Source organism: Lutra lutra, chromosome 4 (genome assembly GCF_902655055.1).
Source record: "Lutra lutra chromosome 4, mLutLut1.2, whole genome shotgun sequence".
Taxonomy (NCBI): domain Eukaryota; kingdom Metazoa; phylum Chordata; class Mammalia; order Carnivora; family Mustelidae; genus Lutra; species Lutra lutra.
The window spans coordinates 66,254,959-66,279,877 of NC_062281.1; positions in this window are offsets into that span (position 1 = coordinate 66,254,959).

A 24,919-nucleotide genomic window follows, 5' to 3' on the forward strand; every position below is an offset into this window, starting at 1 on the left:
GAGATTGCTGTGAGGATAAAATAACACATACACAGTACCTACAATAGTGCCTGCTATACCGTAAATTCTCAAGAATTTTTTCCCTACAGGTTTATATAGCATGTGACAACTTGAAAGAACTTTCACATCCCTCATGTCTTTTGACAGGCATGCCAATCCCGAGAGAAGGCTCTTCTATTCCTATTTTTTAAACACCAAAACACACTTGGATAGAAAAGGTAGCTTGCACAAAATCACAGTGGCAGACTTGACTTTTAACACATTTCTTCTTATCAAATGTTCATTAAAAAGGAAATGAATTTTTGATCTGGAGAGAATATTAGAGATAGGCTGGTCCCAAGCCCACATTTGTCACATAAGGAAACTGAGGAACAGAGAGAGAACATGATTTGCTTTCAGCACTGCTGGCTGCTGGTGACAGAATTAGGGTTGGAGTCTAGAGATCTGGCCTCTGAAAACACACACATTTCAGGATTTTTCACCCAACATTGTGTCCAGCTCTGAGGAGGGAATCCTCAAATGGGAGCACTTTCTGGTGTCATGTGATCTGCCCCCGCCCTCCTCTCCAGCCTCACTTCCTGATCATAGGACTCTCCTCTTTCCTTCCACATGAGCCTTTTTAGTCATCCCTCAAACACACTCATTCCGTAATGGACTTGCTTTCCCTCTGTCTAGGAAGCTCTTTTCCTGAATCCTTCCTGTTTTCCCAATTCAAGCTTCTGCTCAAATGCTCCCCTCAAAGAGGGCTTCTCTATCAAAATTAGCCTTTTTAGACTCTGCGTAAAAGAGCCTAACTCACCACCATCTAACATTCTCAATTTCCTTACTTTATTTTCTTTAGACCACTTAGATTTCTTCATAACACTTGTATTATGTATTTACTTATTTAACATTATGTTTCTTCCACTATGATGCAGGGCTCATTGGGGATAGTGACTGTATTGGTTGTGTTCATCATTGTTTAGCCAGCGGAATGGTGCCTGGCACATTGTATATGCTCAATGAAAACATCTGTTGAATGTCTACTATATTCCAAGCACTAAAGATAGGCACTGGGAAGACAACTGTGAGTCAATAAGATATCCTCTCTGCCAAAGTACAGTTTTTTGTCTAGTGATGGACACAGACATTGAATAAGTAATTGCAGAAGTTTATGGTGAGAACATATAATCTGTAGAGGTGAACTAATCTGGAGATTCTGGGAAGATTTCCCAGAGGAGGTAATTTTCTGTGTACACATTAGATAGATAGGAGGTTTAAATTAAGTGAAGAGGGTGGAGGATGAGTGTTCCAATAGAGGACAATAAGCATACATTCTTGTGGCAAGAAGGGGTAATGGTGGAAGGCAGGTATCAGAGGGATGGGGAAGGGAAATGGGTGGAAGTCAGCCTGGATGGGACTCTAGGACATGTTAATGATTTTGGCCTCTATTCTTTGGGCCATGGGAAAGCTGTTGGTGGATTTTTTTTATATATATTTTATATATTTATTTGATAGAGATCACAAGTAGTCAGAGAGGCAGGCAGAGAGAGAGAAGGGGGGAAGCAGGCTCCTTGCTGAGCAGAGAGCCCGATGAGGGGCTCGATCCCAGGACCCTGAGATCATGACCTGAGCTGAAGGCAGAGGCTTAACCCACTGAGCCACCCAGGTGCCCCTGTTGGTGGATTTTAATCACAGAGGTGATACACTGATTTCTGTATTTTTAAATGGTCAGTTTGGTGGTGGTTTGGACAATGAAGTGGAAGAGGGTTAGGGAGGAATTGCAATGACTGGTCAGGAGGCCACTGCAGTAGACCCAGAGGGGAAGTGGCTCATACCAGGGCAGAGACTTTGGAAGTGGAAAGAATGGATGGAATAAGACCTTAGAATGGACTTTACAGAATTGGCCAGGGATCAGGATTGGGGAAGAGGATGTTTCAAGGAAAACTGTCAGTACTTTCTTTTTCACTTGTGAGATGGATGAAAGGTAGTGACAAAGAGATGGAGAACCCTGGAGAAGGGCAAGGTCATGAATGCTATTTTGGATGTTCCAAATTTGAGATGTTTTTGAGGTTTCTTTTTTTTAATTTTTTTATTTTTTCAGCATAACAGTATTCATTATTTTTGCACCACACCCAGTGCTCCTTGCAATCCGTGCCCTCTACAATACCCACCACCTGGTGCCCCCAACCTCCCACCCCCCACCCCTTCAAAATTCTCAGATCGTTTTTCAGAGTCCATAGTCTCTCATGGTTCACCTCCCCTTCCAATTTCCCTCAACTCCCTTCTCCTCTCCATCTCCCCTTGTCCTCCATGCTATTTGTTATGCAACACAAATAAGTGAAACCATATGATAATTGACTCTCTCTGCTTGACTTATTTCACTCAGCATAATCTCTTCCAGTCCCGTCCATGTTGCTACAAAACTTGGGTATTCATCCTTTCTTTTTTCTTTTTTTTTTTTTTTTACAGCTTTATAAACATATATTTTTATCCCCAGGGGTACAGGTCTGCGAATCGCCAGGTTTACACACTTCACAACACTCACCATAGCACATACCCTCCCCAATATCCATAACCCTACCCCCTCTCCCAACCCCTTCCCCCCATCAACCCTCAGTTTGTTTTGTGAGATTAAGAGTCACTATGGTTTGTCTCCCTCCCAATCCCATCTTGTTTCATTTACTCTTCTTCTACCCCCTTAACTCCCCATGTTGCATCTTCTCTCCCTCATATCAGGGAGATCATATGATAGTTGTCTTTCTCCGATTGACTTATTTCGCTAAGCATGATACCCTCTAGTTCCATCCACGTCGTCGCAAATGGCAAGATTTCATTTCTTTTGATGGCTGCATAGTATTCCATTGTGTATATATACCACATCTTCTTTATCCATTCGTCTGTTGATGGACATCTAGGTTCTTTCCATAGTTTAGCTATTGTAGACATTGCTACTATAAACATTCGGGTGCACGTGCCCCTTCGGATCACTACGTTTGTATCTTTAGGGTAAATACGCAGCAATTATAAATAAAACACTTGGCCCTACACCTGGCAGAGTAGATGCTCAATAAACAGCAGCCTCGCCATCATCTGTCAGGAAATGACCAGAGATTGAACCCCAAGTCTATATAATTCTAAAGGTCATGCTCTTCAGGACTAAGCCCTGTCTGGCATCTTACTGAACCGTAATATTTTATATACCTGTCTCTCCCAACCTCCCTGAGGGCACGGAATTTTGTATAGCTCTGAATATCCCCAGGTCATAGCACTCCACTAGGCACAGAATTGGTGCTTAAGAAATATTTGTGGAAAAAACAAATCTGTCATTCACGAGTTTATCTGAACACTTTTTTTCACCTACTAATAAGTACTAACAGCCAGAAAGAAAAAAAGCAAGAGAAACAAATAGAGTCGGGTGGCTCCAAGAAGTAGGTACTCCCTAGGCTAAGTGTGTGGCATCCCAGACTTGGTGCTTTTCACAAAGACAATACCAAGGTCACTGCCAAAGAAGACAGACATTATGTAATTGGAGAATGCAGTGCCAGCAATTACTCCAGAAGATATTTCTAATTGAAACATGCCGGTGTTTGTTCATGTCCCTGTTCACACAAACAAAAGGCCTACATCTTGGAAAATGTTTTGCTTTGTTTGTTTATAATAGCTCAAGTCACCCTTCATTTGGCAGCCAGTGGCACCATCATGCTGGAAGTGCGGCCCAGACCCCAGTTCTTGCTGGGGACTGTCGTAAGCCAATGACAAGGTGAATGAGATGCCCGGTTTATGTGTGGGGCCTATGGTGTGGGGCCAAGTCAGACCCTGTAGGGTCCCGCCTCCTGGGGCATGACCCATTTCCATGCATGGTGGGATGGAGGCTGCCTGTGGGGCCTGCCTAGAAACCCCTGCAAAGACAGGGCAGACTGGGGATACATCTCCCATTTCTATACCAGGCTCATGGTACTTTCTCATGTGCTCCTGACAGCAAACTGGTATTTCCATTTTGCAGAAGAGGAAATGAAAACTCAAAGGTGTATATAATTTGTTAAGAGGATCCTACCAGTGGCTGAGCTCAAATATAAACACTAGCAAGACAGACTATAAACCCCATGCTCATCTTTCCATCATGACACTAATTAAACTCTCACTTTTCTCCTGCTGCATGAGGGCCCTTGTATTCTACAGCCGTCCCACAGCTCCTGCCATGAACACTCACACTTGCTTTTACTCATTCCTGACTAGCTCTTCCTTAGGATTCTCCATGTCCCGCCCATTGCGACCTTCCCATTTATGCATAAATGTCACCTTCCCAATGAGGGCCTTCCCAGCCCCCACTTCACTCCCTATCTTATTTCTTCCTTGGTTTTTCTCCATCCAACTGATTCCATCTGACCTAACAGAGATCTGAATTTGCTTTTGTTGTAGCTGCTATCGCCTACTGTCTTTTTCCCCAAACGAGAATGTAAACGCCATAGAATCAGTGAATTTATCTTTTGTTCTCAGCTGTGTATCTAGAATGAAAATAGTATCTGACACATCACTAGTGTTAAATAAAGAGGCAATGAAGAAAAGAATAATTTTTTCCCTGCAAACACTTTAAACGTAACCAGGTGTGTTCACTATGAAGGTAATGTGTCTGGGGAGGGGAAGTTATTGGAACAACAACAACAAAAAGTCCAATCAAAAAGCTGGTAGTAATGTGCAGTGTAGAGAAGGGGTACAGGAGAGCCAGGCTGTCTGGGCTCACATGTCAGCTTGGTCCCCACTGGTTCTGCCACCGTGAAGGAGGAAACATCTCCCTGTGCTTTGGTTTGTTCATTTGTAAAGCAGGTATGAAAACAGTATCTTTTGCAAAGGGCCATTTTAAGGATTAATGAGTTATTATGTATAAGGCATTTGAAACAAACCTGATGCATCATAAGTGATATAGAATTATTTGCTTTTGGGGCGCCTGGGTGGCTCAGTGGGTTAAGCCGCTGCCTTCGGCTCAGGTCATGATCTCAGGGTCCTGGGATCGAGTCCCACATCGGGCTCTCTGCTCAGCAAGAAGCCTGCTTCCCTCTCTCTCTCTGCCTGCCTCTCTGTCTACTTGTGATCTCTCTCTGTCAAATAAATAAAATCTTAAAAAAATTAAAAAAAAAGAATTATTTGCTTTTATTGTCATTATCTAGTTAAATATCACTTCCCTTGAGACATTCTCCTGTAAAATTTTTCCATGAAAGGATGTACACCAAGGTAGACCTCTCTTCAGGTACCCAGAATCCCACTCAACCACACTGAGATTATTCTAAGAAAAAGAAAAACACAAAACAAAATAAAGCAAAACCCAACAAAAATCAAGGCAAAAACTTGGTTTTCTTACTTGTCCTGTGTTCAAAATCAAGCCCTGTAGTAATATATTTAGATATTTAGACATGATTATAAGAGGCAATTTAGACTTCCCCTGAGATATTAAAAGTAAGAAATTATAGGGCAATGATGCTGGAATAATTTGACTTATTTAGGGAGGGAGACGAGCTTAGTAGCTTATTCGCATCATGGCTACCTCCTTCCCTTCCTCAGAACCAAGGCTAGAGTTGGGGTTCAAACCTCAGTGCAACATATATTTGAAGCAAAGTCCTGGTATCAGCTAGTCCTAAAGGTCAGTAATCCCAACCCTCTTGAAGGCAAGAACCAGATAATCAACGAAATTGCTACTGGGAAGTTGCTGCTTTATGGGCTACAGTGCCTGATGCATACACTGGAATAGAGTCACCTTTTACCTCTCACTCATTCCTTTGCTCTGCAATAAATATTCACAGATCTCCTCCGTTGTGCCAGGCCCCGAGCTGAGGTCTGGGGATGCCGAGCAGATGAGGAAGACAAGGTCCCTGTCCTCCCATATACTTACATTCCAACGGATTTCATGGGGGTTTTTTGGTGTTTGGTTTTCTACCAGGAATGTAATTCTCTTCCACTCTTCCCTTTCACCTCTACCTTTTATCTAGTCGTCTACCACTGAAGATTTGCTGAGCAAGACATGCCAGGTGCTGGGGATGAGAGTTGAATACACAAGTAATTTCACTGGGAGGGAGTCTGTCTTGCTCCACCAGAATGTGAGATGGGGAAGGAGCACCTGGGTGGCTCAGTTGGTTAAGCAGTCAAGTGTCTGACTCTCGATTTCAGCTCAGGTCATGATCTCGGGGTCCTGAGATCAAGCCCCATGTTGAGCTCTACACTCAATGTAGCGGCCCTTCTCCCTGTCCTTGTTTGCCCTCTCTCTCTAAAATAAATAAATAAAATCTTAAAAAAAAGGAATGTGAGATGGGAAGAATCCATATAAATTAATAAGTGCATTCAAGGGCTGCTACACTCTACACAGGTGTGGGGCTTTGGAGTGGGACACACAGAAGACAATGGTTTTAAATGAAGGGGAGGCTTCAGGAAAACACTGGAGACAGAATATTGGGGTCAATGAGGAAAACTCCCATGGTATGAGGTGAGATATCCTCAGAAGACAATTAAGAATGAACATTTTAGCACCTTAGAGTCGAAAATATTTGGGTGCTAATTTGGACTCTTAGGGCTAATACATATATGGCATGGTATTCAGTAAAGGAGAGGAAAAAAAAAAGATTATGCTGGTGATATTACGAGACATAACACAAGAGACTTTCTTAAGGCTCCAAACTCACAAATGTAGAAATGCATATTCACACCCAGCAAGCTAAATGCCGTTTCAACTTTCTTAAAAAACTTGATCTCTCACTAGTTGGTTCTTTAATCACTAATGACAGCTACTGCTTATACATTGACAAGTAGAGAACAATAAAGCCATATTACTCTGATCTTATCATCTGCTTGCTCAGAAACTTCTAACGGCTGCCAATCTTCTACAGAATGAAGTTCAAACTCTTTGCTAGAATTCTCCAAGTCCCTCAAGAAGTCTCCAGCCTTCTCTTCACTTTCTCCCCCACTACTCCTTTCATGTTAGCTCATAAAGCACTACATTGGACTGTCTGGGGCGGCTGGAAATGCTAACTTCTACTTCTGCCCATCGGATCCTTGCTCATGGAGTTTTTATCAGAATGCTTTTCTCATCATCTATCCCTGTAGTGAGATGCTACCCCCAGTCGAAGTCCATCTCAAAGGTTACTCATTGATTCATCCATAGGCTCAAGAATTACGGATTGAGAAGCCCACTGAGTGTCAGTCCTGGCTAAAAACAAGATGAATGAGAAATGTTTTCTCTTTGGAGGAATTTGCAGCCTCAGTTAAAGGTGGAGGAGGGAGCAGTTTGATGACCCAGTTCTCTGATTTCTCAGGTAATCAAAACAAATCTCCTTTGTTTGCCAAGTGCCAGCTGGGTGGGGGCAGGGGCAGGATGGAGGGCAGTACGTGCCAGATACTTGCTTGTTCACTTATTTTGTTGTTTATTTGTATCTCTATTATCATACGTAACAGGTTTGTGTTCATAAACCATTGTTGTTCTGCTACATACCATCTCCTCTACCAGAGAGCAAAGGTCTTGGTTCCACTGTTTCTGGGTGCTTCTGTTCATAGCGCCTTCCACACAGGACATATCCTAAATGTTTGCTGAATGTAAGTGAATTGAAACAAGGAAAAGAAAAGGCAAAAGGTGGAGGAAAGAAGAGCTTTGAGGCCAAAGTTTTCCATTAATTTCAGTTTGAGTGTCTTAGGCCCTACTGTTTCCTCCAGGTTACTAAAGCAAATTTATCTGGGCAAATAAGCTTCCATATTTACATTTCTTTGAACCCTAATTTGACATGCAAATAAGCCACTAACTAGAGCTAGGCTTCAATCAGCCGTGTTTAAACAGAAATCTCAATAGCTATTCTTAGAGGGAAGCTTGCATTAGCCAGCACAGGAAACAATGACAGCCACTGCTGTGAAGGGCACACGTCTCTACGTTCTTCTATGAAGTTCCCCATGCACCTGTTCCACAGCCTCTTTTCCTGAGATTAGATTAGACTCTGAGGGCTGAAGGCATCCTCAAATCCTTAAAAGCCACATGGCCCAGCTCCCCCAGCCCCTCAGCTGACATCCCCTCTGCTAGTGGCATTCAGCTTTTCTTGGCACACCACCAGTGACAGGGAGCTCATTAACTGATAAAGGTGCACTCACAGAGCCTTTCTTCTATTGAGCACGAGAAATTTGACTCCTTATAACTTCATTGCTGCTGGGGCCGAAGAGAAGGAGATTGCTCTCTTCTATAAACCAGCACTTCAGACATCTAAACACAGCAATCTGAGTCTTCCTTGTCATCTTTACCGTGCATTGATTCTCAGCTATCTCCTACCATCCTCTCACCCGCCATCACTTCCGCTTGAATCTGCTGAGCTGGCTTTGCCCTCCTTGGCTTTTGCATGCCAGTCCCTTCTGAACAACTAGCTTTTGACCTTGTCATTCAGATCTCAACTCAAATGCCCCCTCTTCAGAGATGCCTCATCTTAACAATCCCAGCTGAAAGAGAACCATCTCACGTATCCCCCTACATACGCCCAACATCTTTCACCACATTAACCTATATTTCAAAACCAGGACTCACAGCTATCTGAAATTGGCTAGTGCAATCGAGAGCCTGGTTCCAGTTTTTCATGTCTGGTCACTGACAGCTTGTCAAGATCACCTCCCCCTCTTCTGCTGCACATCTGGGCAAGCTGAGAAGAAAGCCTTAGCGTTGGCAAGAAGTTTGAACCATGGAAGCCTCCGCTCATGTGTGGGATTCCTCATGCCATCCCTACCCCCTCACCACCAGAAAATCTCCAAACCAGTTTCATTTCCTGACTTTCTCAAGCCATTTCAGACCAGTTTGGGAAGCCTGTCCTAGCCTTCCTGGAGAGTCTACTACATGAGTAATAAAGCTTTTCATATCTTATTGGTGTATATACACCTTCAGCTCCAGTATCTGAAGCAGCTCTGGGGAGGGAGTCCATTCCATGTCTCAAGCGTTGCTACCACGTCTGGTTCATTTACTTGTTAGCTGTTCATCTCTTTGGTATCTTTCTCTCACACTGCATGGAAAGCTCTGCTTTTCTACGATCCCTGTGGGATGCAGAGAGGTGCCCATCTGAAGTTAGGGCTCAAATAAAGAAACATGATTCTGAAGTTTTCAGAATAGTTTTTGTTATAACAGTCCCCAAATAACCACTCCCATTGTCATGGCTTGTAGTAGTTGCAAACTCGGGGCCAGGCACTCTTTTTAGGGCTTTATTTGTATTAACTCCTCTGCTCCTCACATCAACCCTACAAATATTTATCTCCATTTACAGATGAAACTGAGACACAGGGTAATTACGGCATTTACTGAAGATCCTATGACAAGCGACAGAGTCAGGATTAGCATGTGGACAAAGGGCCCCAGACACACTTCAAGGCGTCTTACTAGACTGTCTGTCTCGACAGCTCTGCTGTCACCACGTGGAGTCCCTGTCATGTCCCAGGGCACATCATCACCTCTGAAAATCCTCCCACAGGTGAGTACCCTAACCTCTATTTGCAGATGAGGAAACTGGAGCTCAGAGGGTTGGAAGACTCTCCTGGACATGGCGGGTGGCCTGAGGTCCCTGGTTACTCCCTAGTGAAGAGCCCAGAGGGCTTTGAGGGCATGAAATTGGGAGCGTGACAGAACAGACACCTGTGCTGAGAAAGAGGTTAGCTAGAGGCTTGTTTAAAACTAATAGCAAGGATTTAGGGAAATTGCTCAAGTCCTATCTCCTACTGCACATTAAAGCAAAGAGAAGGATACTTATAATGAACACTTAGCTGTTCAAAGGAGTATCATTTCCCAGCACTTCTTTTGGTCCAACGGAATTGGCTTTTTTTTACTTAAAAATGTAACTTTTTATGGTAAAAGTAATATATGCTTGCTGTAGAAAACTGAGAAAATAGAGAAAAATATAAGATTATGAATGATTCATATTCCTGTCATCCAGTTATAACTACTTATTGCAGATGAGTTTTTTTTTTTAAGGTGTAAAGTTGGAAAGATCAGTTTTTAAAGACATGACATGGCTTTCGGTTAAATTCTGACTTTGCTTCTAAATAGCTGTGTGACATTAGGAAGTTATTTTATCTCTTTGAATCTTGATTTCTTTGCAGGAAACACCTCTGTTAATCCCCTTGTCAAGATTTTTTTTTTTTAAGATGTATTTATTTGAGAGAGAGAGTACGAGTGGTAGGAGGGTCAGAGTGAGAAGCAGAAGCAGACTTCCTGCTGAGCAGGGAGTCCAATATAGTGCTTGATCCTAGGACCTGATCATGACCTGAGCTGAAGGCAGATGCTTAACCAAATGAGCCACCTGGGAGCCCCAAGATGATTTCTGAGAGTTCAAAAGCAAGCATATATGGAAATAGGACACCAACTGGAGCATAGTAAAGCCCCAGTGAGTGTTAATTTTCATTTTTTCCCCCATTCCTTCATAACTCTGAGCCCCACACTGCTTTCAATGAGTGAAGACAATGGATATTTTCTTTCTCTTATTCTTTTTTTTTTTTTTAAAGATTTTATTTATTTATTTGACAGAGAGATCACAAGCAGGCAGAGAGGCAGGCAGAGAGAGAGGAGGAAGCAGGCTCCCCGCTGAGCAGAGAGCCTGACGCGGGGCTCGATCCCAGGACTCCGAGATCATGACCTGAGCCGAAGGCAGCGGCTTAACACACTGAGCCACCCAGGCGCCCCTCTTTCTCTTATTCTATACATGTCACTACTAATCTATTTGTTCCTATTCTGATACAGTTCCTGCACTGGTAGAGAATAAATTAATTTCCTTGCCTGGAGGGTTAAGATGTTTATTCTGTAAGTTCGTATCAGGACTTCATTCTATAAAGCTCTGAGGGTATTTTTAAAATCTGTTATTCTTAAGTTCTATTACAATGCTAGAAAAAATTAGTTAAAATTACAACAAAATCAGTTTTTAAATTATTTTTTAGAGAGGGGGAGGGGCACAAGAAGAGGGAGGGAGAGAGAGAGAATCTTAAGCAGGCTCCATGTCCAGTGGGAAGCCCCATCTCCCACAATCCTGAGATCACAACCTGAGCTGAAATCAAGAGTCAGATGCCTAACCAACTGAGCCACTTAGGCACCCCTAAAATCAGTTTTTAGAGTTACTCTCATATAGGAAAGGATAATAAGAATAAGGATATTATTTCAAAGTGTATTAGATATTGTTATACTGCATCAGTTGAAAGAAGGGTGTATATTCTCTTGAAGAACATAGTTTTTCTTTTTTGTTGTTTGCATATATTGAGGAAATAAGTTCAAAGTAACTATAGCTCCTCTTATTAGTAGCCCACGATCACGAGAGAAGAGCAAATTAATAATAATGATAAATCTTGATAATAAATGCTAGGATAGAGAGATACTCAGAAAAAGATGCCTACACAAATTGAATATTCAAGAAAAACATCCTAAACAGGCCCTTGAACTAAATGCATTAAGAATTATGTAGTAGAGGGGCACCTGGGTGGCTCAGTGGGTTAAAGCCTCTTCCTTCGGCTCAGGTCATGATCTCAGGGTTCTGGGATCAAGCCCCAGATCAGACTCTCTGCTCAGCGGGAAGACTGCTTCCCCCTCTCTCTCTCTGTCTGACTCTCTGCCTACTTGTGATCTCTCTCTCTCTGTGTCAAATAAATAAATAAATAAACTCTTAAAACAAAAGAATTATGTAGTAGAAAGATGCCTGTACATGGGATCCAGCCCCACATCAGGCTCTCCACTCAGCAGGAAGTCTTCTTCTCCCTCTCATTCTCCCTCTGTGTGTGCGCACTCTGTCTCTCTCCAATAAAAAAAAACAAATTGAAAAAAAAAAAAAAGAATTACATAGTAGAAAAAAAGGGAAGAAGGACATTCAGGTAGAAAGACATGAGGAAGATACACGGTCATGAAATGTAATGTTGCTTTCCAGAAACTAGAAGAAATCACCATCTTTGGTGAGATGGTCATGAATCCTGGTGGCTAACACATATTGAGTACCAACTATGAGCTATACACTGTTCAAAACAAGAAATTTATTATAATGACACTCAAATACCCAAGAAACAAAGAGCAAACTAGAGATAGGACTCACAAATGAACTAGATTTGGAGAATTAAGATTTCCATTAGGAATGTCTTTTCCTTCATCTTTCCAGACAAGCTTTCTCTGCTTCCCGGATCCAAAAAATACACCACATAGCTACCACAGCCCCCTGAGTTTTGGAGGTTCTCAAAATGTCTAGGGAACGGATTAACGGACCCAGCTTGACCCAATCACCAGGGGAATAAGGTCAGACCAGGGGACAAGGTCAGTTTTAGGAAAAACACAGATCTGCCTGCAACCAGGCTGTTGGAAGTATTGACAGAGGAGCAATTCCATAAAAGAGGGTGGCAGGCGGACAATCCCACTGGCCTCATCTATGCAGGCAATTGGTGATAAATCTGGAGAGGCAGGCAGGCAGGCAGGCATCTAATCATGAAGTTTTTCTTTTCTTTTTTTTTTTTTTTTCTGCTAAGCTAAACCATATTCATCTCGTGCTGAAAGCTATGAGCAGACTTTGAAGGATTTGGAGCATGGGAATGACATGAGGGTCAAATCTTCATTTTAGAAAATCACTCTGGTAGAGGATTTCAGGTAAACCTAATGAACTGAATATGGGTACATTTATCTCCATTCTCTCCCAAACATGAACCCAAAATGACAACCATAGTATACAAAAAGAAACAAACACATACACAAAGAACAAAAGAGGAGGAAGTAGCAGATACAAGGCATATTATGAACTTCAGGGGAGATGGATTAGAAATGACCTAACAGGACAGAGAGTGAACACTGAGTGCTCATAGCAGGGGTATCAAGGTGAAGATAGGCCATTAGCGCCACACTGTCCTAGAAAGGCTGGGATTTGGAGGCCCTGGGTCCCTAGAAAGACAGGATAAAATTCCAGACTGAAAAACAATTTGGCTAAGACTGTATACAGAACAGTTAGACAATCAGAGCCCCTTTCTTACCCTGTGTAGTCAGGTGACTACTACTCTCACACCCTTCTAGGACCCAAAGTTCTACTTAGCAAAGCAGTTTAGAGAAAATGTTTTTTCAACCCAAAGTCTACAAATAGCCAAACCATAAATGAAATATAAAGGTAGAATAAAAAGTTTCCAAACATCTAATGATTCAGAAATTTGACCTTCTGTATACACAGTCTTAGAAAGATACAGGAGTATGTACTTCTCCAAAATAAGAACAGTAAACCAAAAACATAGGACTATATAGAATCAAGAAAACACAAAATTCAGCACAGAAGAGCAGTAATGGGGAATTTCAGAACAACATCCATGCATCATGCACGGCAATTAATTGGTCCATACTGGAGCAGGAGAATGGAGGTTTGTAGCAGTGAGATCAAAGGAACTTAAGGGGAGCTTGGAATTGTATGTAATTACTTGGAAAAATTATTGGTAATACTTGAGAGATCGGTCAAGGTATTTGGAAAAAAAAGAGAGACATAAAGAAATAATAGCAAATGGGAAAAAGAGGTGGATGTTGACTGTAGGAAAAACAGAAATTTATATGAGAAAGGAAATATAACCATGATACATAAATTGGCTCTAAGATAAGCAACAGTTGCAATACAATCATAATAATATAAAACTACTTATAGAACTCAAAATTGGGGGACACCTGGGTGGCTCAGTGGGTTAAGCCTCTGCCTTCGGCTCAGGTCATGATCTCAGGGTCCTGGGATCAAACCCCACATCGGGCTCTCTGCTCAGCAAGGAGACTGCTTCCTTTTCTCTCTGCCTGCCTCTCTGCCTGCTTATGATCTCTCTCTCTCTCTCTCTCTCTCTGTGTCAAATAAATAAATAAAATCTTAAAAAAAGAACTCAAAATTGGGAAATAAAATTATTGAGGGGATAGGAGAGAAAAAGTGAGCATGGTAATGGGAAAAAAACCCTGAATTTTTAATACCAAAACAAGATGTAAATGAACTATTTCAAAAATGTCAAACTAAGAAAAAAATAGTATAAGCAGGAAATTTTGGCACATGAAAATATATACCAGAAATAAAAAAGCTTAAAGTAAAAATTTGTTGCATTGGAGGAATAAATCTTGGCTGGGGAGGGGGAGGACAGAAGGGGATGGGACTACAATATTCCATCAAAAGTTGTTTTGTATATCCGATATTTTAAAACCGTGATCATGGAAATATATTGATCTAAAATGTTCAAGTGATATTTTTTGAAAAGAGATGATCGCTCTAGCTGTACCTAATGAAGGTAGGGACTGTTTATATCTAAAAAACTTGGAGAGCTCACCTAGAAAATTTGTTTATTTTGTAAGATTTTGGAAAACATACAAAATTGAAGCTGGAATATTTGAGAGGGCTGTGTTAAAAGATGCTGTACCATTGGACTTTTCAGCAGAAAATCAGATTTTGTTCTCTCCAGAATCTAAAAGTCCATGGTTCTTCAAAATTATTTTGACTTAACTTAGCACCAAATTAAGCATCAAGCTTGTACCAGGAGAACCTGCAGAAACTTCCAAAGCACCATAATTCTGAGGGAAACCCAAATAGGCAGACATGGTCACTGATTAATTTATTGCTCAGAAAGTGTCTGCTGACCTTATTACTATTATAGAAATAGTGACAAACAGGAAAGATAAACTTCCTGCCCTCACAAAGGTTGACTTCTAATTTCTATGAGAGAGAGAATGAGATAGAAAAAAATCATTAGCTGAAACATTTTCCAAGTTTGATTTTTCCAAAGGCAAATCACTGGTCCAAAAAGCTCAGTGAATCTCGAGTAGAATAAATACAAAGAAAAATATACCTAGTCATATCTTAGCTAAATTCTTGGAAGCCAGATAAAGAGAAAATCTTAAAAAATAGCAGATGGGGACAGAAAGAATAAAATGTATTACATACAAGGGAGATAATAATAAGAGTAACAGCAAATCTCACAGGGAACCATGGGAGATCAGAAGGCAATGGAACACTTTAAACACTTACTGACAAAAAATACTGTCAACCTAAAATTCTACATTCAGTAAAAATATTTTTTAAGAACCAAAGCAAAATATATACATTTTATGATAACTATAAGCAGAGACATTTTCCACCCCCAGCAAAATCACACTACAAGAAATGCTAAAATGGGTACTGAAGGCTGAAGGGAACTGCTAAAAAAGAGATAACATTTAAAATTAGGTACACATCTATTTTTTTAAAAGACTAATGACATCTTAAATAAAAATTAATGATAGCATATTGTAGGATCTATAACTTATGTAAAAGTAAAATATTATGATAGAACACAGAGCATAATGGGGGGAGGAGGGAATAGAATCACAGCTGACCCTTGAAAAACACAGGGGTTAGGGACACAATGCCCAACATTGTTGGAAATCTGCATACAACTTTTGAGTCCTCAAAAACTTTACTAAAAGCCTACTGTTGACCAGAAGCCTTACCAATAATGTAAACAATTAATACATATTCTTTACATTATGTGTATTATATTCTGTATTCTTACAATAAAGTAAGCTAGAGGAAAGAATGTTACTAGAAAATTGCAAGGGAAATTTGGGTGCCTGGGTGGCTCAATCAGTTAAGTAGCTGCCTTTGGCTCAGGTTGTGATCCCTTGGTCCTGGGATTGAGCCCCACATGGGTAGTCTGCTTCTCTCTCTCTCTCTGCCTGTCACTCTCCTTGCCCCCTGCTTGCTCTCTCTGTCAAATAAACAAATAAAATCTTCAAAAAATAAAGAGAAAATTGCAAGGAGGAGAAAATGTATTTATAGTATTATACTGTATTTATCAAAAAAAGTCTATATAGGGACGCCTGGGTGGCTCAGTTGGTTAAGCAGCTGCCTTCGGCTCAGGTCATGATCCCAGCGTCCTGGGATCGAGTCCCACATCGGGCTCCTTGCTTGGCGGGGAGCCTGCTTCTCCCTCTGCCTCTGCCTGCCATTCTGTCTGCCTGTGCTCGCTCGCTCTCCTCTCTCTCTCTGACAAATAAATAAAATCTTAAAAAAAAAAAAAAAAAGTCTATATATAAGTGGATGACTGCAGTTTAAAACCATGTTGTTCAGGAGTCAAATGTACACAGCTGTAAGTTCTTATATTATCCACAGAGTAGCATCTCATATATATATATATATATATATATATATATATATATATATATATATATATACACACATACATATATATATAGTAATAATATTTTAAAGTAGAATATGATAAATCACAGTATATAGGTAATTTCTATAGCAAGTTATAAAAATTAACACAAAAAAAGTATACCCAAATCCAATAGAAGAGATAAAATGAAATACTAAAAAAATATTTGGCTAACCCCAAAGCAGTAAGTCTAGGAGAAAGAGAGAAACATGTAGAACAATTGAAAGCAAATACCAAGATGATGAATTCAAATCCAACTCTTCCTTAATTATGTTGAATATAATTAGACTAAACACCATGAAAAAAAAACACGATTGTTTGACTGGATAATGAAGCAAGATCTAACTATATGTCATTTACCAAAAACATGTACTTTACATATAATGACACAGATAAGTAGAAAGGGAAAGAATGGAAAAAAGATGTAATCACTAAACATCAAAAACTCAACATGACTATATTAATATCTGATACAGTACACTTTAAGACAAACAGTATTACCAGAGACGGAGAGATATCTCACAATAATAATAGAAAATGTTCGATGCATCAGGAAGATATAAAAATCTTACATAGGCATGTGCTTAATGGCAAACTGAGACAGACTATCTCTGGAGTGTATCCTGCTCTCTTATAAGATCCAACTACCAAATAAAGAATCATAAGCTGCATTTGTGATTGTAGTGTCACTCTTCCTTATTGTTCAATCACTGAGAGATAAAAATGTTTTCATAGATCAATGTTTGGTCATCTCTAGCTCCATTTTTCCATGTGTCTTTCTGAGAAACAGATACACAACAATCTACTCATTCAATATCTACTTGTTAAGTGCCTAATGGACATGTGAACATATAGAGCCTCAAGAACTAAATGAAAATATGCAGGATTTTTAAGTGTATACAGAAGTGTGTACAGAAAAGGGCACAATATAATGTGTTCTCCTCAGTGTCCACAGTCCTTTTATGCTCAATGTCATTTTTGTTCCATCTACTATGATTTAGAAGAGTTTTTTAGTAACCCTCCCAGTCTTCACTGGGAAATTTTATTACTTTTGCTAATGATGAGTACTTATCACATAGAGAACTATGCTGTTTTATTTTTATGACTTTGTAAGACCTACCATGTAAATATGTTTACAAATGGTGTGTGTGTTTTAGGGGGGGCATTCTTTCACAAATATTTTTTCCCCAATACTTGGTTAAGCATATTTGTTTCCTGAGATACGGGACTTCATGGTATAAAGTAGCTATTTTATCTTTTCCAATGCTGTATCTAAAAAACAATTTTAATGGAGATGGGAGCTTCTACCTGAAAACTGCTTTGTTTCTTTGCAAATGTTGAGTCCCTGATGGGCTGTATAGATAGTTTCAGATATTGCTGCTGAAAAGACTATGCTGAGGTTAACAATCATAGGAAAGTTCATGTCAGTATCCTGAAGCAGAGATTCCTTTGAGAAGAAGAGGTTTAGGAAATGTCTGGTGAGCAGCCTCTCTGGTACCAGATACAATCATGATTTGGGGTGAGGTCTTCCTGAATTTTCACTTTGGGCCCTTGTATAGAGACCCAAGCTTAAATTTGGCAATGTGTATGGCATGTGTAAAAGCTATGAATGAGGATAAAGAAAGGAAATGAATAAATTCCAAGTTCCATACTTATAAATGAAGTACATTCAATATTTGAAGGAAAGATGTCAAAGAGAAAAATCAAATCAACAATAAAAGACCAAAAATCTGATAATTACAAATATCTCCAGAAGCCACTGAGACTACCCCTCCTCTCTTTTCCTCCTAACATCTTCTCTAGGTAGGACTGTCCTACAGACATTTAGGACACATGTTTTTCTATCCCATTTTGGAGTTTAAGGAGGCCTTCTTGGTAATCTGTTTTGCTAACCATTAAAAAGAAGCTAAGCCACCCATATTTTATGGCCCTGCCTCTGTTCTTTGTAGGCCTAGAAAAGAGCCCATCACTACTCCTTTCATCATTAAGTTTCCAGCTAAAGCTAACACTCAAGTATATGCAGTATTAGGGAGATAAATTCTCTATCTCTAACATCCACAAAATTCACCCAAGATTGAATAATCAGAGCCCTTAAACCTCTGCCAACAGAATTTTCTTATCAGACCCACTGAAACATATGAAAATTAATTAACTTGAATTTCTTTTCTTTTCCTCAATTCACTTCTGCTTGAATTTAATTAGAATGGAAGTATAGATGATCATCAGGAAAATTTTAAGAAGGAAAAGTGAACTCTGGAAAATTGCAAATGAAATTCACTCATTCATTAAAAACAGCAAAAAACATTTACTGAACTTGTAGGATATTCCTGACGCTGCCATCACAGTAATGAGAGAAGTGCATGAAAAGCTCTCTCATGAAGCTTACATGCTACTAAGGGAGGTGGAAAAATAAATGAAGTCATAAATAGATAATGCGTAAGATACATCATCTTTTGAGTAACTTTATCTTTTAAAAGCTCTTTCAAGTTATTGCTTAGCATTTTTCCCCCTTGGCTAATTAATTCCACTTATTCAACTCCCATCAGCAAAGCCCTGTAAACACACTATAGGCATAAGGGAAAAGTGAGTGGAGGCTCCTTACCTTAAGTTGGTGGGATATTTTCTTCAGTGCATTTGCTTCTTCTGTATTGGGAGTAAGTCTAATCACCTTATCACTGTAAGATAGGGGAAAAAATGGTGTTATTTGGGGTGCCTGGGTGGCTCAGTGGGTTAAGCCTCTGCCTTTGACTCAGGTCATGATCTTAGGATCCTGGGATCCAGTCCCGAATCGGGCTCTCTGCTCAGCAGGGAGCCTGCTTCCCCCCCTCTTAAAAAAAATGGTGTTATTTACCTTTCAAAAGGAAGGATTTAGTCAGCTTTATATGCTTACCTTTTAAAAATATAACTTTGCATGGGGCACCTGGGTGGCTCAGTGGGTTAAAGCCTCTGCCTTCGGCTCAGGTCATGATCCCAGGGTCCTGGGATCGAGCCCCACATCGGGCTCTCTGCTGGGCAGGGAGCCTGCTTCCCTTCCTCTCTCTCTGCCTCTCTCTCTGCCTACTTGTGATCTCTCTCTCTGTCAAATAAATAAAATCTTTAAAAAAATAAATAAAAATCTAACTTTGCAGTTAGGAAGAGTAATAGCATAACAATGGACTGAACCAATACCAGCAATACTTGGACCACCAGGTATTTTAACCAGTTATTTTTATTCTCAGCTCACATTTTTGTTGTTGTTTTATAAGATTCATTTATTTATTTGAGAGAGAGAGAGAGAGAGAGAAAGGGGGAAGGAATTAGGGAGAGGGAGAGTATCTCAAGCAGACTTCCTGTTGATCATGGAGCCTGATCTCATGATCCCGAGATCAAGACCTGAGCTGAAATCAAGAGTCGGAGGCTTAACTGACTGAGACACCCAGGAGCCCCTTGGTCTTTTTTCCCCTGCCTTAAGATTATTGGTTTTCATCAATTTTTAAAGATTAAATATTCAAACTTAAGCAGAGAAAAGGCAAAAACACAGGAACAATGGTAACAGGGACAAGGACTTTTATGAATAGCTGAGAGCAGATACCAAATAAGAAATTTCTCATGATAGGAGTTAACACACTCTTTTTAAGAACTTAATGATGAAGAGGCACCTGGGTGGCTCATTTGGTTGGGCGACTGCCTCCAGCTCAGGTCATGATCCCAGAGTCCTGGGATCGAGTCCCACATTGAGCTCCCAGGTCCGTGGGGAGTCTGCTTCTCCCTCTTATTGTCTCCCCTCTCATGTTCTCTCTCTCTCTCTCTCAAATAAATGAATAAAATCTTTTAAAAAAAACAAAAAAAATAGTGCTGAAAAGGAATGTGACTTTCAATAAGAGACCATATGAAATCTATATACTATGGAAAAGTGCCGGTTCGGAATCTTCCTACACTGAGAACAGTAAAGATAAGCTCATCTCTATTGGCCCATCTTATTTCTGTGGTACAGAGCTTCCCAAGTGCACATGGGGCCAGACTGGAGGGCCACCAACAGTTTCATGTGTCCCACAAGATATCAATGGCTATAAAAATTTTTAAGTGATAAAAATTTAAAATTTTTTACTGCTTAAAATTGTACCACAGCTGAAATTATATCTGAACACTCTAAAATTTATTTCAGTAAAGATCTTGGATTGTTTAAGAAGACTGGATGAATCGAGCTATCTGCCAGAGAGTTCTCTATATGGAGACTTCCCCCAAAGGTGTGTTAGAAAGCAGTTATTATTTGTAGTTACGTCATGATGAGGACAGGTTGGAAAGCAAGCTCTAGTACATAATAAGCAAAAGTGGTTCAATGTGTTTTGCATAGAGTATAGGATTAATATCCTAATATGTTTTGCATAGAGTGTAGTTACTAAGTATTTATTAATAGATTGGTATAAAGGAGATCACTGAGGATAATTGGTTTCTAGAGGAAATATAAGAGTTCCCCGCACTAAATAGAGTGGAACAGGGATATTTTTCATAACCCTCTACAGCATTTTACAATGACTGAAGATAAAATAGATTATTAATACTACACACAAACACACAGAGAGCACCCACAAAAACTCTAGCAGTTCACCCATAACTTATCTCTTCAACCTCAAAGGTATACTGGAGTAAGAATGGAATATGCATACTTTTCCATGGTTTTACTACTTAGATGAATAGCAGTGTCCAAGGCTAGATAAGATTAATATGAAAGTCATTGAATCCCAAGGGAGACTTCCAGATTTGTTGTAAATTATTGGTTAAGGCTGTGCATTCATTTCCAATCACTTTAGCTTTGTTATTTCAAATGATCCTGTTTTATCTTCTTTACCTATGCATTTAAAGGCCCTTGGCTTATTGATAATTTAGTATGCTTTGGGCACTACTATCCTAATAGGTCATTTTAGTTTCCTCAAAATCACACAAAAGCACCCTTCAGCATCAATGCCATGAAGTCTATTTTCCCAGAAAGAATAAAAGAAAGTAGTGGCAAGGAACAAAATCATCAAGTCACTGTGAAAGAACTCCAAATATGACCTTTAGAATCTAAATGTGATTTACACTTTTTTCTTTCTCATTTCTGGTACACAGTTCTCTATCCTTTGTTTTTCCTGGATTCATCATATCCTGGCCTCTCCCACCTGACCCAATATAATTCTTGGCAGAGAAAGGCAACTCTGCTGAGTGATACAGTTGTTCCTGAGGGATGGATCACTTGACAGCTTGCTGAAAAAACCTCCATCTGGGACCCTATCAGCTCCTCAAGAGTGCAAAGAATGCAATCTGTAGCTTTTTCAGTCATAGGAAGATTTTTTTTTTTTAAATGATGGATAATTCAACCTGGCAATTAGTTCCTCTTCTGTGAGTATACGATAAAAGGTTACCATGCCTAGGATAATTTACCTCTGAAAGTGATTACTCAAGCCCATGTTTATCACTTTCATCACAAAAAGTTCACGTTATCACAACTTGTAGAAATTCTCAGGTGTGACTTGAGAAATGTGTTTATTAATGTTTGATTCCTTATCAGAGAGCAGAGAATAAGGAAAGTTATTTAGGAAAACCCATGTAATATATTTTGCAAATCCATAAATTTTATTAGACTAACCAATAACCAAAATCAACAAGAGTACCTTATTCAGCATGCAAAACCAAATACCCTCCAAATGCCCCATTTGTTCTATCAAACAGAAAGCTTGCTCTCCCTAGACCTGATAGCTAGTCTTTTTTTTTTTTTTTTTTTTTTTTTTTTTTTTTTTTTTTGGAAGTGGCGAACAGTAATTCAGTACTATGAACAGGAAGGTTTCAGCAAGTATGGCAGCTCCTGGAACTCGGAGATAAACTAGCTATGCACATCAAAGGTGAATGGAGAGGCGTTCCTAATAAATGATGCGTTTTTTTTCAACCGCTAGGTGGCAACATCAATTTAAGGCCCTTTGGCTACCCTTTGGGATTAAGTTGAGAGAATCAAAGATCTGCACAGGGGTTAAGTTTAGTGAGCTAAAGGCAAGCAGCTGCTCATATGTGTATGTTTTTGTAAATTAGATATTTCTATGGGAACCTATGTGACATTTTCATAGGGAGCATAGATCTTCTAAATCACCATTTAAGGATGTTATATAAAATGAAGAACATTCCAGATAACTAATCACCCAGTAATTCTGTATTCACTCATGATGCACTTAAATTTTATCCTCTGCCTTACAGGACAATTTAGGTTATGTTGCTATAATGCTAGCACCAGGTTGCAAGTTGATTACTGATCCCAATGCATAGTAGCAACCACATGAATGCCCTATTAAAGACGTTTACTCAATTTAAAGAGTATTGTTAAATGCATAAGGAGAACATATGCACCCAGAGAAGAGTATTTGGCAAGAGAGCGCCTTCTCTAACCTTTTACAATCTGTCTGGGCTTCAGTTTCCTCATCAAAGGAGTGGGCAATAAACTAACTCGCGTTTTAAAGTTCTAAGACTATGCTGCTGAAAGCTGATACCTGCCATATTTATTGCTATGTCTTGACTGCAACACCTATGGAAGAATGTGTTTTACGGACAACCGGAGAGTCCTCAGACTTCTTTGGAAAGACAAAGATCTGAACCTCCAGATTTTGCCCTCTGGGTCTTGGCGTGAACTTTCACTATTTGATTCCATTATTAAACTCTAAATTTCTTTGTAAATTACAGAACCAGTTTATAAATCTGTGCTTGTAAAAATGAAAATATTACTGCAGATACAAAATAAAGTTCCCCTCCCAGTTCTCTTTCACACCAAACCTCCCATTGTCCTCTAGTGGCCATTGTTTATTTTTTGTGACCCATTCCTGACTCTTTTGCATTTACACATGTGCACACTCACACGATGGTTTCACAGCATTTTGTAATACTAATTTGCTTTTGTTTTTTACTTAACATGTTAACTTTTAAAACTTTTTAAAATAAATGGCTGGATTTCCATTTGCCAATGTCTTATTTTGGAGTTTATGCCTATTTTCATAAGAGAGACATTTTAAAAAATAAACTTTTTATAAACCAAAAAAAGTTTTTTGAATCACCCTTGCTTGATTTTGATATCTGCATTAAGCTACTTCGTGGAATTTGAAATTTCCCACTTTTTTAATATGCCTCGACAAATTGAATGACACAGAAACTATGTCCCTGATTGTTTTGTAGACTACATCCATAAAATTATTCAAGGTGGGATGAACTCTTCACTTTTTTTTTTTTTTTTTTTTTTTGCAGTTGGGGGTTAGATATCTACCTTCTAAATTACTTTGTGGTCTATTCAGTTTTCTTCCAGGCTTCTGGAGTTAATTTTGGTAATTTACACTTCCTGGAAAACCATCCATTTTTTTATATAAATTTAACAAATTGAAATGTCTTATAATTTAAAACATCTTACCTTTATCTGTATCTTTGCCCCCCTTTTATGCCCTAATGTTATTTGTGATTTTAAATATAAATTCTTTATTCAGAATTTCCAATGACTTTATTGATTTTTAAAACTCATTGCTTTTAGCAATGGCCATGGTCGCCAAACTGTGGAAAGAACCAAGATGCCCTTCAACGGATGAATGGATAAGGAAGATGTGGTCCATATACACTATGGAGTATTATGCCTCCATCAGAAAGGATGAATACCCAACTTTTGTATCAACATAGACAGGACTGGAAGAGATTAGGCTGAGTGAAATAAGTCAAGCAGAGAGAGTCAATTATCATATGGTTTCATTTATTTGTGGAGCATAAGAAATAACACAGAGGACATGGGGAGATGGAGAGAAGGGAGTTGGGGGAAATTGGAAGGGGGAGATGAACCATGAGAGACTATGGACTCTGAAAAACAATCTGAGGGTTTTGAAGCCGGGGGGGGGGGGGGGGGGGGGCGGGGAAGTTGGGTGAGCCTGGTGGTGGGTATTATTGCATGGTGGAGGGCACGTATTGCATGGAGCACTGGGTGTGGTGCATAAACAATGAATTCTGGTACACTGGTACACTGAAAAGAAATTAAAAAAAATTTTTTTTATAAATTTTATTTTTTATAAACATATATTTTTATCCCCAGGGGTACAGGTCTGTGAATCGCCAGGTTTACACACTTCACAGTACTCACCATAGCACATACCCTCCCCAATGTCTATAACCCCACCGCCCTCTCCCAAGCCCCCTCTCCCCATCAACCCTCAGTTTGTTTTGTGAGATTAAGAGTCACTTATGGTTTGTCTCCCTCCCAATTCCATCTTGTTTCATTTACTCTTCTCCTACCCCCTTAACCCCCCATTTTGCATCTCCTCTCCCTTATATCAGGGAGATCATATGATAGTTGTCTTTCTCCAATTGACTTATTTCGCTAAGCATGATACCCTCTAGTTCCATCCACGTTGTTGCAAATGGCAAGATTTCATTTCTTTTGATGACACATGAAAAAGTGCTCCACATCACTCGGCATCAGGGAAATAAAAAATTTTAAAAACCTCACTGCTTTTATTGATGTTATATTTGTGTGTGTGTTTATCATAATTTCTAATTCTATCTTTATGAATTATGTACTTCTTTCTTTAGATCTACTTTGTTACTCATGTCTTTTTTTAAACTTTTTTCTTACAATTTTATTTATTAGTTTGACAGAGAGAGAGCACAAGCAGAGGGAGTGGGAGAGGGAGAAGCAGGCTTCCTGTAGAGCAGGGAGCCCAATGTGGGGCTTGATCGCAGGACCCTGGGATCATGACCTGAGCCAAAGGCAGATGCTTAACAACTGAGCCACCCAGGTGCCCCTGTTACTCATGTT